The sequence below is a fragment of the Chaetodon auriga genome, chromosome 13 (assembly GCF_051107435.1).
Source record: "Chaetodon auriga isolate fChaAug3 chromosome 13, fChaAug3.hap1, whole genome shotgun sequence".
Taxonomy (NCBI): domain Eukaryota; kingdom Metazoa; phylum Chordata; class Actinopteri; order Chaetodontiformes; family Chaetodontidae; genus Chaetodon; species Chaetodon auriga.
The window spans coordinates 21273570-21289284 of NC_135086.1; positions in this window are offsets into that span (position 1 = coordinate 21273570).

Here is a 15715-nt window from a genome sequence, read left to right on the forward strand (position 1 = left end):
AGTTTGACTACCACTAATAAAACTTTGGCCTGATGGGACTTGATACTTGACAGCACACACAGGTCATTGCTGTGTTTATCAATTATATAACTACCCCTAAAAAAGGATGTCTGATCTTCTGGGATTCTACATATTACCTAACTGCAGGTGTTTTTCCAAAACTGTCTATCCCTGACCACATGACCCTTTCAAGCCAGATCATTAGAAATGAACTTGATAATAACTTCTACTACAAAATATCCAGCTGTGTTTATGTCCATAACAAAAAGGTTAAATTCATCGTTCACATACTCAGATGTCAGGATGTGATGCAGTGTACACGCCTTTTTCTGGAGGACCTAGTGTTTGCATAGGAATGTCTTTGAAGCTGTACAATCACACAGAATAAAGCTGTGGCGTGTTCATGTTTACTCTGTGATGTGAGTCAGTACTGATATGAACTGACGATGTGATGCCAAAGTGTACAAACTGGAACACAACTGGAACTGTTGTCCTCAAATGTCTGTATACATACATACACCTTATACACGTGCATGCATGCCCGCACACACACACACACACACACATATATATATATATATATGTCTTCCATGGTTCCTGCTCACGTTGCCATGGTACCAAAACGATACTGTCACAGATGAATGAGGCAAGGTTCTCTTATTATTCTCACAGTACAGAAAAAATGTAACTTCAGCCTTGTGTTTCGAACAAATCGTGACACCAGACTCTGAACCACCTATTCATGTGTTCCAGGTTGAAAATTTCAAACAGAAAATTTTCCGTTGTGCCAGAGGGAAAGTCTAATATGATAGTGCTGATCGTGGCTCCTACTGAAATTTGCATCTTTTGTGATAAAATGTGACAAGTAAAATAATGACATTAAATGTACAGAAATTAACAAAAATTAAATAGAAAGCAATAAGAAATAAAGCTAACTTTGATTCACTGGCTGCAAATGATATCCTTAAATATTTGTACAGTTTGAGACAAAAAGGCGTTGGGTAAAGAATCAGTGTGAGAAATCTGCAGCTCATCCGTCCTCTGGTCTGTGATCTGAAAAGGTCAAGTCAATGACACCATTCTTTTCCCCTCTGACCAACAACGCAGAACCTCAGGTTTGGTCTTGTGCCCGTGCACATCCCTGAGCTTTGCCTTCCCCTCAGGAGCATGACAGAGACAGGCGTGCATCATCGCTCATCAGAAGTTGCTGGCAGGCATATGCAGTCATATACTCCAGTTATAATAACCAGGAGGGAAGTTTGCTTTTTTTTTTTCTTTGCTCTTTCCTCACAACATTGCTGCTCTGCAATCAAAAAACTGACACAACATTTTAAATTTTAGCTCCCTTCTCCCTTCTTTCCCTTCTCATAGTATAAAGAGTGAGAGAGTCTGCACAGGGAGGCGACTGAGGTGGATGACAGGACTTTCACACAGGAGACCTGGGTTCAATTCCCATGTGATTGTTTTTAAGGAAGTCGTTATTTTTACCAAAACCATACAGTTTTCCTAAACCTGACCAAAGTGCGGCCACCACCAGAAAGTTTCTCAGCAAGCTTTATTTTAAAAATGTGGCAGGAAGTTGCCAATTTTTTAATTCCTTTTTCTGATCATTTCACAAACTGCTGTGAGACTGTGTTGGCTGATCTCAAAACAAGACTGAAAATCAACAGCCATGCAAGTGGCTCTGTTGGGTTGTATGTTGGCAAACATTGGCCCACTGGTATGGTCTCAATGACAATTTTTGCATATTGACTGCAAGCAGATTTAATGTTTAACATGTATCAGCTGAATTTTATGTGTTTAAAAATACAGCACAAGACCTGTAAAATATTTCAGTTTGATGGAACATGCAGCCAGCAGCCATGAAAAACAACATGTTGATAGAGAATATGATGGACAGAGTGTTTTTTTCTTTTAGTTTCAGGTCATTTGTTGGCTCTGTTGTGGCTGTCTTACTCACTCATGTAAAGCATTTTGAACCACCCTGTATGAAATGTGCTATACAAATCAAGCTGCCTTGCCTTGCTTTGTTGCATGCTGGGCTCACACACTCAGAGGCTTTTTGAATGGGACGATGCCAGCAGTCAGAACAGACCATGTGAAGGTAATGGAATAAGGACACGCTGGAAACTGTCAGGTTTTGTTTTAAAACAGAAGTCATGCACGGCACCAGTGGCTTTTGGTTGGTTTTTATGGAACAAGGGGGTCTGTTTCTTTATAAGACAGATAGGGGGGCTTGTGGATAGGGGGCAAAAAAACGGCGTAAAGCGTGCAAAACACAACAGAAACGGAAAAGAAAAAAGACAGAAAAAAAGTGAGGGAATGAGAAAGATGAAGGACAAACTAGAGGAAGGAAGGCAGAAAATTATGAAAAACAGCAGAGGGAAAGGGACGGAGGAACCTGAAAATGATGGTGGGAAGGTGGGAAGGAATGGAGGTCAAGGGAAGGAGCAAGCCGTCAAAGAAGACAGGAGTAAAAGAAGGAAGGAGCAAGAAAAGAGCAGAGGAAAAGGTACTCAGATTCTGTTTTGGACAAGACCTGATTTGATCTCAGGTCGGTTCCAGCCAGCACCAGTCATCCTCAGTTAATCATCATCCGTCTGGACACTGGCACTCAGAAACGCCCGGAAGCAATCTGTGCCGGTCCACTGATTCGTCCACCCACAACTCCACATCTTCTCCCCCCAAAGTTTGGGCAGCCGTACCTACCAACCCTCCAGGATGAGCCGTCCATGTCAGAAATCTATTTCCAGCTCGTCTCAAGGCCTACATCCTGTGGCTACACCGTCAACTTGCCTCAACATCACAAGGCTCTACTCTTTCTCCAACACGGTGCCGTGACTCGACGGAATCCCCTTTCAGACCGATCTATATCTTTCTATTTACAGCAAAGTTAAGCATTAAACGCCAATGAGGTTCAGCTCAGGAATGTCTATTGTGTTCCTGTTGATCAGGTGTGTTGTAACCCTGCGCTATCAACAGTCAGACCTACTTCTTGGCGTTTGTTATCAACAGAGCTTAAAGCCAAAGTCAACTCCTTTTGTGTGTAAAATTCCTGAATGTGCAGCATGCACTAGTCATGATTGCATCATTACTGTACACAAATAGCAAAGATCTTCCAAACAATGAAGGGTGGAAGGAGAAGTCACGTACCATTTTGACTGTATTTCACAAGGTATGCAAAATATGCTGGGCACGCTTGGGTGAATTACAGTTTGGGGTTTTATTGTCATCTTGAGGTTGAAAATGGGGGATTACAGGAACGTGAGAGCTCTGGCATTGAGGAATGCGGTCGTGCAAGGCACTGATTGGGGCAAAGTGTTTGTCTTACACTCTGAAATGGGTTCTGTTCATTCGGCGCTGACCTAGATTTAGCGAGACGGTACGCAAATCTGACGTTACATTACACAGGCAAGATCCTCATGTGGCTCCTCGTTCCACACAGTAAAGCAAAGTGAAGACACACCAGGAAAAACCCACACTATGCTCAAATATTTACAGTATGGTTCAAACAGCGACAACCTTAACAGAGTGCGAGGGAGATTTTATGATAGCAAGTGCAGTGTTTTTCCAAGACTATTTTTTTCTCCTGTTGTCTTTGCTGAGTAAATATGCTGAGCCGGTCCAGTGATGTTGCAATGTTAATTTGACGGGAATGAGCCTAAAGTGCCTCAGTACGCATTAATACCTTTGACTCATTAAATCTTTCTCTAAACAGCTTTCCTGGCGTGTGCAATATCTGCAACATCTCACATTTTGACACAAGCTTTTAACAAAAGCCCAATAATAGCAATTACAGACAAGCCAAGCCAAGCACGTGGCCTCTATTTCTAGATCGTGTGCACGTGTGGACACTGATGTCATCCTTACTGTGTTTCACCAAGGGTCTCCTTGGCATAAGCGCTCTCTTCTCAGTGACTGTCCACTTATAATCAACTCCTGTTTCTGGTTAAAGTGTGGATGTCTCCAGCACCACCTGTTGCCTTAGTAACAGATTGTTTTACAGGATGATGCTGGTGGGGCGATCCAGCAGGCGGTCTTTGTGTAGTGCATAGATAGAATTATTTCCATGTGTGGATGGCTGTGGCGGGGCTGCAGCGAGGGACAAGTCATTAGTGTCAGTGTAAACAGGGAGGGTGTGGGCTCAATCTGACCGGCTCATGCTTATTCTCAGACTAATAGACAGTGAAGGCTCTGGAGGAGCATAAAGGAAAATTCATAATGGATTAACTAATGCAAGAATTCCAGCTGATTCTGCACGCTGGATTCCATTAATCCAAAAATAACACAGCTCTGCTATCAAGGCTCCCTAATGTGTGCAAATTCAATAACTGTGTTCATCAAGAGGCACTATTAAGTAAACCGTGCTTAGTTTAACTTTATGACAAACTCAGTGACTCACAAATGAGTTTCTAAGGCACAAGGCCATTTCTTTAAAAGGTTTATATGTAGCATGAGGCCTGTGTAACATGAGAGCATTGAAAGTTTGTACAGAAGGTGATGGATTATGTTATCATTAGGCCTTATTAGTGTCAGATTATCACAAGGAATGGATATGGACTTGAACACTGTCTGACTGTTGCCATTAACTTTCATTAACATGAGCAAGAAATGCGTATTGGAGGCACAGGAAAAAAAAAAAGGAATAATGCCTCTCTTTATTTTTATTAATCTTCTCCCTCTGTTTAATGAACATATGTTGTCTTTTATTCCTGCTTTTTTCTTTGCAAAACACTATCAAGAATAGTCCACTTCTCTGCTGTACCTTGTTATTCTCAGTGTATTTCAAACATTCATATTTTGACCAAAATATGGCTAAAGGCACATTTTTGTCACACACAACTAAATTTGTTGCTCCTGAATGATAAACACAAATGGTTGAAAGTACAAGTGACAAAGTGAAGCTGTTTACTCATCTGAGGGAAAATGTGAGCATTGGGAATCTAGTTTGGAGCTTACAGACAGTGGAAAGTTGTTTCTATATTGACCTTTTGACGCATGTGCCTGATTCTCAAAATCTAGAATTTTAGTGTATTCCTTTAAGTATTCATTTAACGGTGTCCACATTTTTCCAGATCCACTTCTTTCCATGTGACCAACTCCTGCGCAGCAACACGTTCTCAGCATGATGTGAATGAGTAAGGATTGACTGACATGTGGCCTGACAGGCATTTTATCAAACAGACGGCCGCGTCTGTTTACCCCACCGTGTATCCTGGTGTTGATCTTTTCATTATACTGACATCCATCCCTCTGAGTCAAATATACAAGCACACACATGCTTGACTATGTGTGTATGTGCACGTGTGCGTCAGTGCCTGCGTTGTTGTCACGCAGTGAAGCAATGTGCCTCCTCGCTTGTGTGCTTCAGCCCTAATGCAGCTAATGTTGATGTTAGAAACAAGTGCAGAGCCTGAAGCTGGCAACCCAAGAACTGCACAGTGAAATTAACATGGGGGGACGTCTAGTGCAGTCGTTTTAGCTATGTTCACAATTACTCCAGTGCCAGTGGGAAGTGAAGGCCCATTTATGGGAGCATATGAAACGTGACTGGCAGAGAGCAGAGGGGGCAGGAAGGTCAACTGGGAGCCTTGAGAAATCACAGGCAAAGGAAAAAGATGGAAAAGAAAAGAAAGGAGATGCAGAGAACACTTGGAAGAGAAACGTGAGTGTGAATGTGAGGGCTGGTGCAGCAGGCAGAGGGAAGATAAACGAAGGTGAGAGGAACAGAGAGAAAACAGCTAGTAAATATAATAAATTTGAATACCATTAAAGAAAGAACAAATTTCCCATATTAAATAATGCAATAATGGAGATATCCTGTATGCTCAGCTGCTGCCAACACCATTAAACCACTGTAACATATGAAAAAGGTCAGAAGGACATCACTGACATCTGGAAAACGCTCTTGTGTTTTTAATTTAGAAAACTTAAACATCCAAGCTGACAAGACATTTAACCTCCTTGCTTGAATTTAAAGGCTAATAACCATGATAACAGGTCACAGCATAGATTAGTTTAAAAAGTACCTCATATCAGCTCTGAGCTGGCACAGACTACTCTCTGGAGCTGTCCACCTTCCTGCTGGAATGAACAGCTGGAAGTTTGAAGTGATTATTTTAATAAGTGTGTCTGTGTGTGCTGACTGCTTTAGCTGATCTTGTGTCTACGTAGGTAATTTGTTCTCAGGTTTCTCTAAAGAGATTGTTATCTCAGTGAGACTTGCTGGATAAAGTAAGGAAAACTATGGTTTAATATAGCAGGGGTTTTATTTTTGTTGCTCTAGCCATCAGTTCTAATTACACTGTGCTGACCAAAGTAATTGCTGAAATGTGGGATAGCAGTAACTTTGCTAAAAATAGAAGAGAAAACACAAAGAGTCATTCAGTCGGGCAGGTTTTAAACCTCCAGGTTCGTCAAACCTTTTTGGAAGAGAAAGGAAAATGTAAAAATCATTATCCTAATCGCCAGTTGTTAACATCGACCATAATGCACAGACCGTCATCCTGGTTCAGTTTTGACTGTACTTGGAATAGTTGTGTTCTGTGTAGTTTGGGATTATTAGCAGCATTGTTGGTCATACTCTCAGCCTCCAAATAAGGTGTTTTAGATAAAAGGGCAGCTTGTTTAGAACCTGTCTGATCGCCTGACTGCTCAAGGTTCCTGCCCTGTTGGACTGACGTGGGTATGTTATTATAACCAACAGAACCATTAAGTATTTTCATGAAAAAATGCTGTCAGTCACGTCAAACACGGAAACAAGAGACAAACTTCTACAGTTCAGCTTTTGTAATTATGTTACAAGTTAATGACAAAAAAGGTTAAGTGGGGAATAAACAAGAAAAGAGAAAAACATGCCATAGTGTCTAACTCTGACGACAGTGACGACTGATCCAGGTTTGTGACATCCACACTACAAATTGCCTCACAGTACTTTACATGCTATACATTCCTATGTAAGTACTGGGAGCACCTCTGCTGTTGTTCAGAGTTTATCTACTGAAAAGCAGCGAGTGAGTGACAGATCAGTGCAACATATGAAGAACTGGTTGTCAGTCTTGAGTTGCCTTATGATTCTGAGATCATGAGATGAGATTTGGAAGAGACACTTTGCTCTGTGACAAATCAAACATTTGTTTTGTTACTATTCAAAAATGCAGAAAAACTTGGTCTAAGAAACCTGATGTATAGTATAGTAGTTTCCCACCACTGATATAAGGCACTTTGAAACAATTACCAGTGTTTTTAGAAACATTAACGTCTAAAACAATGGTCTCTGAATGCTCTCATACTGTCCAGGCGGTGGCTGCTGTCTTACACAGTTTGGCTTTAGGAGGGGAGACAACACTATTTATGACTGCGCAACTGCAAATCTAACATTTCAGGAAGTCATTCTGTCAGCCATTTCCTCCAGCTTCCCCAGATTACAGGGCCGTGAGTGTGCTCGTGGCACGGCGCCACACTTCACCACCACATTACCCTTTCGTCACCTCTGAGACATTCACCCAGGTGTTCCTCTAAGGTCACTGTCATGGTTTATTGTGGTTCTGACTGACAAGAGGGCGGTCCGGCTCTCTGTTATGGGTGTAATTATGACTGTGGGTTTGGCGGCTGATGGCATTGCTGTCATTGTCTGTCTCCAGTGACACACAGAGTGAGAGAGACAGAGAGAGAGAAGAAGGGCGATAACAGAGACTCACTGTCTGCCAAAGGGGAGAGGGGAGAGGAGGAGGAAGGCTGACAAACAAAAGGATGTTTGAGATGACAGGAGAGAACAACAGAATTCCACTGAAGCATAGGTGCAGATGTTTGTGCGTGTGTTAGGGGTTTACGTCTTAGTTATGATTTTTTTGGGAAACAAACTTCCCTTCCCAGGAAACCTGCAACACGACACCTGATCTCACCTGATCTTTATTCAGTGTCACTGAAACCTACAGTAAATTCAGCCAGGACAGTTTAGACAAGTGCAGTGCAAAAATACTCACACTATGGCTCTAACCGAGCCAATCTAAACACTAAATCATTTTATTCAGACACAATAATATCCAATAACACAGAAATTTTATTTCAAGTGAGGATATCTTTCTGATTTTTTTGAGCAGGAAAGAATTTGTTTGGATGATCTTTGCATACTGCAGTCATTTGCACAGAACACATTGATGTTTATGACATTTTTCCATTTCAGAAACATAGAATTTATAGTCTCTTGTGTTTTATGTTAGACTGTTGGCATAGAGGTATAGGCCATTATGAATGCCGAACTTACACTACATCATGTCCACCACTTATAAGACTTCATAAACCTTATCATAACTTTTCATACATTGATTATAAACAATTCTAAAGAGTTTTGTAAAGCCTTATAAGTGCATTATAATGTCTTCTGAATGTGCTAATGCATTATAGACATGACCTTCATAGAAAGTGTTCTGAAATGTTTTAAGCACACATCATCTAACTAGACTTGACAGACTTAAGTCACAGGAATGAGGACATGAGGCTTGACCTGGTCCTGACTGCTGTGAGGCCCCTATACAAAGTGTGCCGAAAGTGATCTTGCAGGTTCATTACACGTCACCCTGCGGTCACCCTGCGGGATGTTTCTGACAAAATCTTGGTCACAATTTATGCCAGCCTGTGCGATCGCAAATTTGAGCCATATCAGATTGTACAATTACAGGTGGGGAGAGTCATTCTGGAGGAAGATTGCTGATATTGCCATTTCTCCTTCTTCACAGTGTGATTACACGTTAGCTAGCATGCCAGATTTACCGTCCCTCCCGCCCCTCCTATTTCCGCTCTGCCTTGAAACGCCACCTGTTGCTGATTGGCTGGAATAGGGTCGCATGGCCCGGTCTGAGCAACTTCGTTTGTTTCCCATTTGCAGAGCTAGGGCTGTGTACAAACATCACATTCTTTTTCAGCACACACAGATCAGGCAGCCAGTGCACCATGAGGAAATACTCAACATCAACAATCTTTGTCCAGGATGACTCACCCTCCTTTAATGCCTGGTGAATCCTGTGCACAAAAACTGAGACATCATGTCGCTTCATTCATCTGCACCACCTTCATGTTTTTAAAAATGCAGCAAACAAAACAAAACAAAACAACAAACAATGGCATGTCGACCAATGTCGGCCTGGGTCATCAGCAGAGGTCACCTTGTGAGAAAGTGTTTCCTGACACTGTCAGAATTGTAGTTCTGCCTGTCTTATGCTCTGTAGAACAAAATATTAACCGGGCTGTGAAGGAAAGACTTTGAAATGCTGAATCAGTTTATTTGGTCAGCATTCAGAGACTTGAAGTCTTTCATCTTGACTTGAAATTTGCCATGAACAATTGACTTGGACTATCCCAGAAAGACTTAAAAAAAAACACTCTGACATACATCTGTTTAACTCTAATGTAATAGACATAGCAAGAAGCTGGTAGTAACATTATCATCTCCCAAATCAAAAAATGTTAAGTCTGCTGTGATGCTTTGTAAAATGTTTGAACAGTATTTGCAGGTGTCACCATGAAGTTATGATAGAAAACCCAAGTTATTAATTTATGAAGGTTCAGTGCTGAGAGGTGATTGCATGATTCCCCCTGCATGCAGTGTAATTCATGTCGCCTGGAAGCCAGAAAAGAGCAGCTTCCCTCTTGAGCCTTTGGACTTGCTTCTCATATACAACGCCAACTTTCCTTTCATTTGTCTCCTCATTCCTGGCTAAAACTGTCACACAGCTGCCTCTGGATCAGGTGTGTGTGTCACTGTACAGCATGTGTGAGTATTTACTGTAAATCCCAGACTATTTAACACAACAGCGAAACAGATCTTGAGAGACAAATAGCGGTTTTAACAGCCTCCACTAGTGCACCTGTCAACCTTTTGACATTTCCAAGCAGAGCTTTGTAGCAGCTGACCACTTCACAGGGAAAGAAATAGAAACAGCTGATACCTGCCAGCAAGCCCAGGTGTGCATTTCTGCCCCAAGATAGGTAGGTGAAGTTGTGGTTGATTCATGATTATGATGTGTGGGAGTATTCATCACTCGTTTTTTTTGTAGCCAGCATTTTCTGTAGCAACGGTGAAAGCAGTGGGCTCGTCTCCATTTTCGAATTCCAGTAATCAAAGGCCAGCCGTACACATTGGATGGGGCTTCATTTGATATCTGGCATTCTCATTTAAATCAATTTTTCACCTCCTGAAAATATGGAACAATATTTGGACAGTTAAGAGCTAAGCTTGAAAATCTGTCCTAAATTTACAATGTATTTCTTTGGCCTTGGGAAGTAAGGGAAAGGCTTATTCTTCTTTTTCTCATTTATGTTGATCTTAGTGGGAGTATTCATTCAGGATACCTCTTCTCTGTAGTATTGCTGGCTCTCTAGTCCTGTTATGAATCATCTAATAAATCATTTGGATGATTTAATTAGGTTATATTTATATTAAAAACTAATGTGAACATGAAGAATATGATTCATTGGGCATTTATTCTTTATGTGGATCCCCATTAGCTTCCACAGAGTAATCGCTCGTCTTCCCAGGGTCCAGGAAGATTAAAGATCAAACATGCGCATAAAACAAAGTCATGTTGCAGCTAAACAACAAAGTAATACTTTGGTGCAAGAAGTCTGAGTTTGAGTTTCACCAAAGCTTTTCTGTTAATGTAAATAAATTCCAGCTGAGTCACCCGAGCAGCTGTTCCTCCATCTGATTCACGCAGGAATAATGGAGGTGGGAGAGTGTGTGTCAAAGACCTGATGGCAAAACGCATCCCAGCCGAGTCATGTCTCCTGACAGATGTCACAGACAGAAATCTGTCAGCAGCACCATCGGCTGGATGGCAAAGCCTGAGTGGAAATAGACGTGCTGCTCTACAGAGCGGAGAGATGTTTTCATTTTGTGTCTCAAAGTGAACATAATAATACCCGTGTCCGTCACAGGTATTAGGTTGCTTTCTCTTGAAAATATTCTTAATTGCTGCAGTTGACAAATTAGTGTGGCATTGCTGGCAGGAATAGTGCATTTATATTTTCAGCAAGAAGAGAAGAAAGTTTGAAAATTCAAAGGAGTTAAATGAGGGACGTTTTCAGTTACGACCAACAGAGCCAAAACTAGCAGCCCCAGCAAGTATCTTTTCCCAATGACAAATAATAACCTGGTTAAACTCTGTCTGCACAGCAGGCCAGAGGATCTTTGAATGACCCACTGCATTTTTCTCTTGGTCTGGTACTTAAAGGGGTAGCTCAGGCCAGAAAAAAATAAAAAATCACTGCAATATGCTTTTGTTTTTTTGCAATGTCCCATACGAGTGTGTATTTTGTCCTACTTCTTAAGAATGGGGTGGGTTTTTCTTTCTCTCTTTTTTTTTTTTTTTCAGTATTTGGGTCTTGTGATAAGGTAAATCAGCCAACACTAACTTTGCCTTCTTTCCAACCTCTTCACCCCTCCTATCGCCCACCCAGGAAGGCCGAGGCTCTCACGACCTCAGTCCCACCACAGGGCAGATGACAGGTAAAAAAAAAAAAAAAAAAGACATGCACACACAAACACTATCACACTTATACATGTCCTTTCTCACACACACAGTCAAAAGTATCTCTCTTTCACACACATACTCCCACATAGATCTGAACCCTCTGTGCCGACCCCCGCCTCGCCCTGAGAAATGTGCCATATCAATGCTGAGAAGCAGGTCAAGCATTCTGTAAGTGCAGCAAAGTGAGATAATTGCAACATAGACTGCTTTCGGCTTACTATTAAAACACCCCCTTTCCCCTCAACCCCCCCAAATCACCCAGTCTCCACCCCCTTTAGACTCAACCCTTCTCAAGTCACACAACATTCATAACAACCTGCTTTTCCAAAGGCAGCGGCCTCTGGTGTAAAGGGCCGAGTGGCAGCGGTGGTGTGCTGATCGTGTTTAGGATGGACAGGTCATGAAATGCTCAGCGACAGAGTGAGTAGTGAGTCGGGCTAACGAGCTGCCTGATTGGTCTGATCTCCCGCTCTCTCCCACCCTTGCCCAGTCCTTCCCCTTGATGTGGATCCGTGTGATGTTGGACGGGTATTAGGTCGCAGAGGCGGCAAGGTTGGTCTTACAAACGCGCCGGCTTTTCAAGTCACTCCCGACCACTGGTTCCATGGCCTCCAACGCCGCTGCCACCTACGCCCTCTAACTATGCCTTTGAGCCTGAGGAATGAAGGGTTGAGTGTGCAAGGAAGCATTCCAAGTGTGAGTAAGTGGAAGTCCTCAAGCACATGTGAATGTAGGTATGAGTGGATGTGAGAAAGGAGAGGAGGGAGGGAGACTAAGGGCACAAAGGGTTCACAGGCAGTACCCCTGACTTTGGATTGTTTTTAATAAGGGCTTGTTGGAGCTGCTGTGGCCTGGTGCCCTCTTTTAAGATGGGATGTATGCCACTGCCACCAGTTTGGCAAAGGATTAACACCACACACTTTGATGTACACTGAGTGACCAGAAAAATGACACATGGAGAGAGTGCTGGGTTTTAGAGAAGAAAAAAAAAGTCCAACATGTCCAACAGGTGTTCAGTTAAGTTGAAATCTGGTGAGTGAAAAGCCCATGTGAGTCCCATAAGTATCAGACTCCAACCCTTCACTGTCCCCTCAAGAAGTTTATGGAACCATTCATTATGTTTCTCCAGTTTTCCTTTAATTTCACCCATCTGGCAGTGGAGGGGTTTAGTTCTTGCCCACCACATCAGAGACAGTTCTCAGAGTGAGAATCAGACTGATTGGATTCCTGCTGGTAGTTTCTTGAAACTGGTTTTGTATTCCAAAGAACACAACAGGTCATGTTTATCAGTGGGAGCCAGTGAGGGATCATCTCCTTGTTGCTGCACTAGTGACTCATATTGGTTGGTGCTAGAGCCTGGTAGGTCCAGATAAAACTTATCACAGATATTATCCATAAAGGATGAAGGCTCATTTACGATTGTGTAATAAGGTGTTAGAGCATAGCCATGGACACACACATAGCATCTCTAGATGCTGTGTGTGTATCTACACCATAGCTGACATGCTCCCCAGGCCAAGGAGGTGGAGGTTACACAAGGGGACTACAACAAATGTGATTGTTCATCTTATGGTTGGCTTTTCTATAAACTGCTGCTGCTGCTGGTGTAGATTCCAAAGAGTGAAGACAACATGAGGCAAGTTGACGAAAGGCTCAGTTATCATCGCCTTCTCAGTAACACACCCCTAATGAAACCATTCTCCACTGCAGAGCTAATGTTCACCCTGGCCCCTGCTCATGAATAAAATGAAATGGTCTCATAATCACTGATAAAACAATGCAGACTCATAATACAGCGTCTAGTGGTGCGGTGGTACCATCAGTGTGAGAAACCTGAGGCTGAACTACAAATTCAAACCCATAACACAGGTATCTGTGCTGGGACTCCCATTAACCCTTTGCATCAAACATAAATTTGGCTTTAGCAGTGATAGGGAACTGGGCTTTTTAAACTGGGAGCCTCTAACAGTACCATATGGAGTTGAGTCAACACAAAAACAATTGAAGTAGTGGTTTCAAATGTGAATATTTTAAATAGTTTAGGTAGGAAGGTGGTATTTATTGCAGGGCTATTGAATTGCATTATAGCATACAGATCTTTCTACTTTTCTGCTCATCTGTAATTCCTGAGCCCAAAATTGCACTGTTATCTAGAAAAAGAATGACAGGAAAGTAAAAGTGTGTTTGGACAGGCTTCATCCTCGCTACAGTAGGACCTCAAAAAGGTGAAACTGAAAAGGCCCTATGCCATAACACATCACTTGAGGATGTCCATTGGAAATCTGTAACCTCTTAATATAATAGGTCCATTTTGAGCACACTGTGAACAAATATGAAACATCCACCACCCCCAGTATGAATCGTTGTGCATCATGTGTATTGATGTGGACACTCCACGTCAAAAAGAGCAGTCCTGTGTGTTTGTGTCAGCTGACCCGGATCTAATTATAACTACCACTCTCAGGCAGATATCCTGCCAATCAAAAACAAAAATTGACTTCAGAAATGTAAAGCAGAAAAACATATATATATAATAAATGTGTAGAACAATTTGTATCAAATTAAAAGAATGAGATTGACTTGCCTAACAGCCAGCTGTTACACAGATTTTTACTGAAAGCACTTCTCTCACTGGTGGAACATGATTCTTTGTGCAATGGCAGGTCTTTCTTTGACCAGACAAAGAGATTAGGGAACGTATAAAGTGAATGTCATTTGCCATCACCCTGCTCTCTTCATGCTGTGACCAAGTGGCCTGTGGGGGGCAACCACTTAAAGCCAATCCATGAGTCTCCTGCATCTCCTTGCATGTCTGCTGACCTTTCCTTGTTTTTTTCATTGTTTTTTCCAGACAGTCAGGACCCAACCTGAAAAGAGGGAGGAGGTTGTTACCACAATATGCTCACAAAGCCAGTGGGTCAGTGGAGCTTCATAGATTTAAAGGATGATAAAAGCATCGTGGAAAAATCCATGATGCTTCTTCGGAAAAAAAGTCTATATGTTTGCTAAAGTAGCATCAAGGTTAACGATCTCCTTGCAATTGTATTGTTAATGTACCTTACAGTTCATCTGACTGCTTTCTGAGGGTTCCCAAAAGATTTTGACTTCAGTCCAACAAATTCAATTCTCCTATCCTCATCTTACACTCCTACTCTGTAAACTATAGAGAAGAATTGAGGGAATAGGAGGCAGGTTGTTTTTCTAGTAACACCTTTGAGATACACACAAATAGACAGCTTCCTGTAGACATCATCTCCTGTCACAGGCGATGACCCACAATAAGTGATTCAAGAAATAGATGGATAAGAACAATGAAGCGGACGGATGGTTTGTACACGACCTTTGCGAGACATTAGGAAACAGCTAACAAGACAGCATGGCTTAATTAAGAGCATCATTAATGAGTAAGTGATTTGATAAGGGTTTTGGGGGGTGCAGGAGGGTTATTGTTCCAACGGAAACACAAGGGAAATCACCCGAGGATGGGAAGTGACCCACATTTGGGAAGAGGGAAGATGGGGCGCAACCCCCATTCCCCTAACAGGCACCCCCACATCCCCCCCTGGGCGGCAAGCTGATTGGTTCATTACCCATAGTAAACACGTCTACTACCCCCCACCCTGGTATACACATACACACACACACACACACACACACACCCTGCCCCCCTTCCAGTCTGTCTATGATCATCCTACCCTGGTGAAGACCAATGGTCAGATTCCTTCAGTGCCCTAATCACATTCATACATAACTCCACACTCTCTCCATCTTCTGGAATTCAGTGAGCAGGATGGAGAAAATATTCCTTTGTTTGCTGTAAAGTTTACAAAACGTGTTCACAGACAATGAGAAAAATCTCAAGAGGAAATAAATCAACTCTTAAATTTTATCGATTGTTTTTCATTGAGTAGATTTTTGACGCCTGTAAAAAGAAACTGGCAAAAAGATGTTTTCATTTTTAGTTTGGCCTGTTTTATCAAATTATATTGTCAGTTTACAGAGGAAAAACTATACAAAAATAATACATAATAATGATAATAATATTTTTTTGTTCCGCAGGTTTCTTTTTACAGACTTTAAGGGGAAATTAATATATCGTCTCAATGTCATGTTGACTCTTAAGTTTGAATATTCTATACATTAAACATATACAGCAACAGAATATTAACAGAGGGTACCTTCTC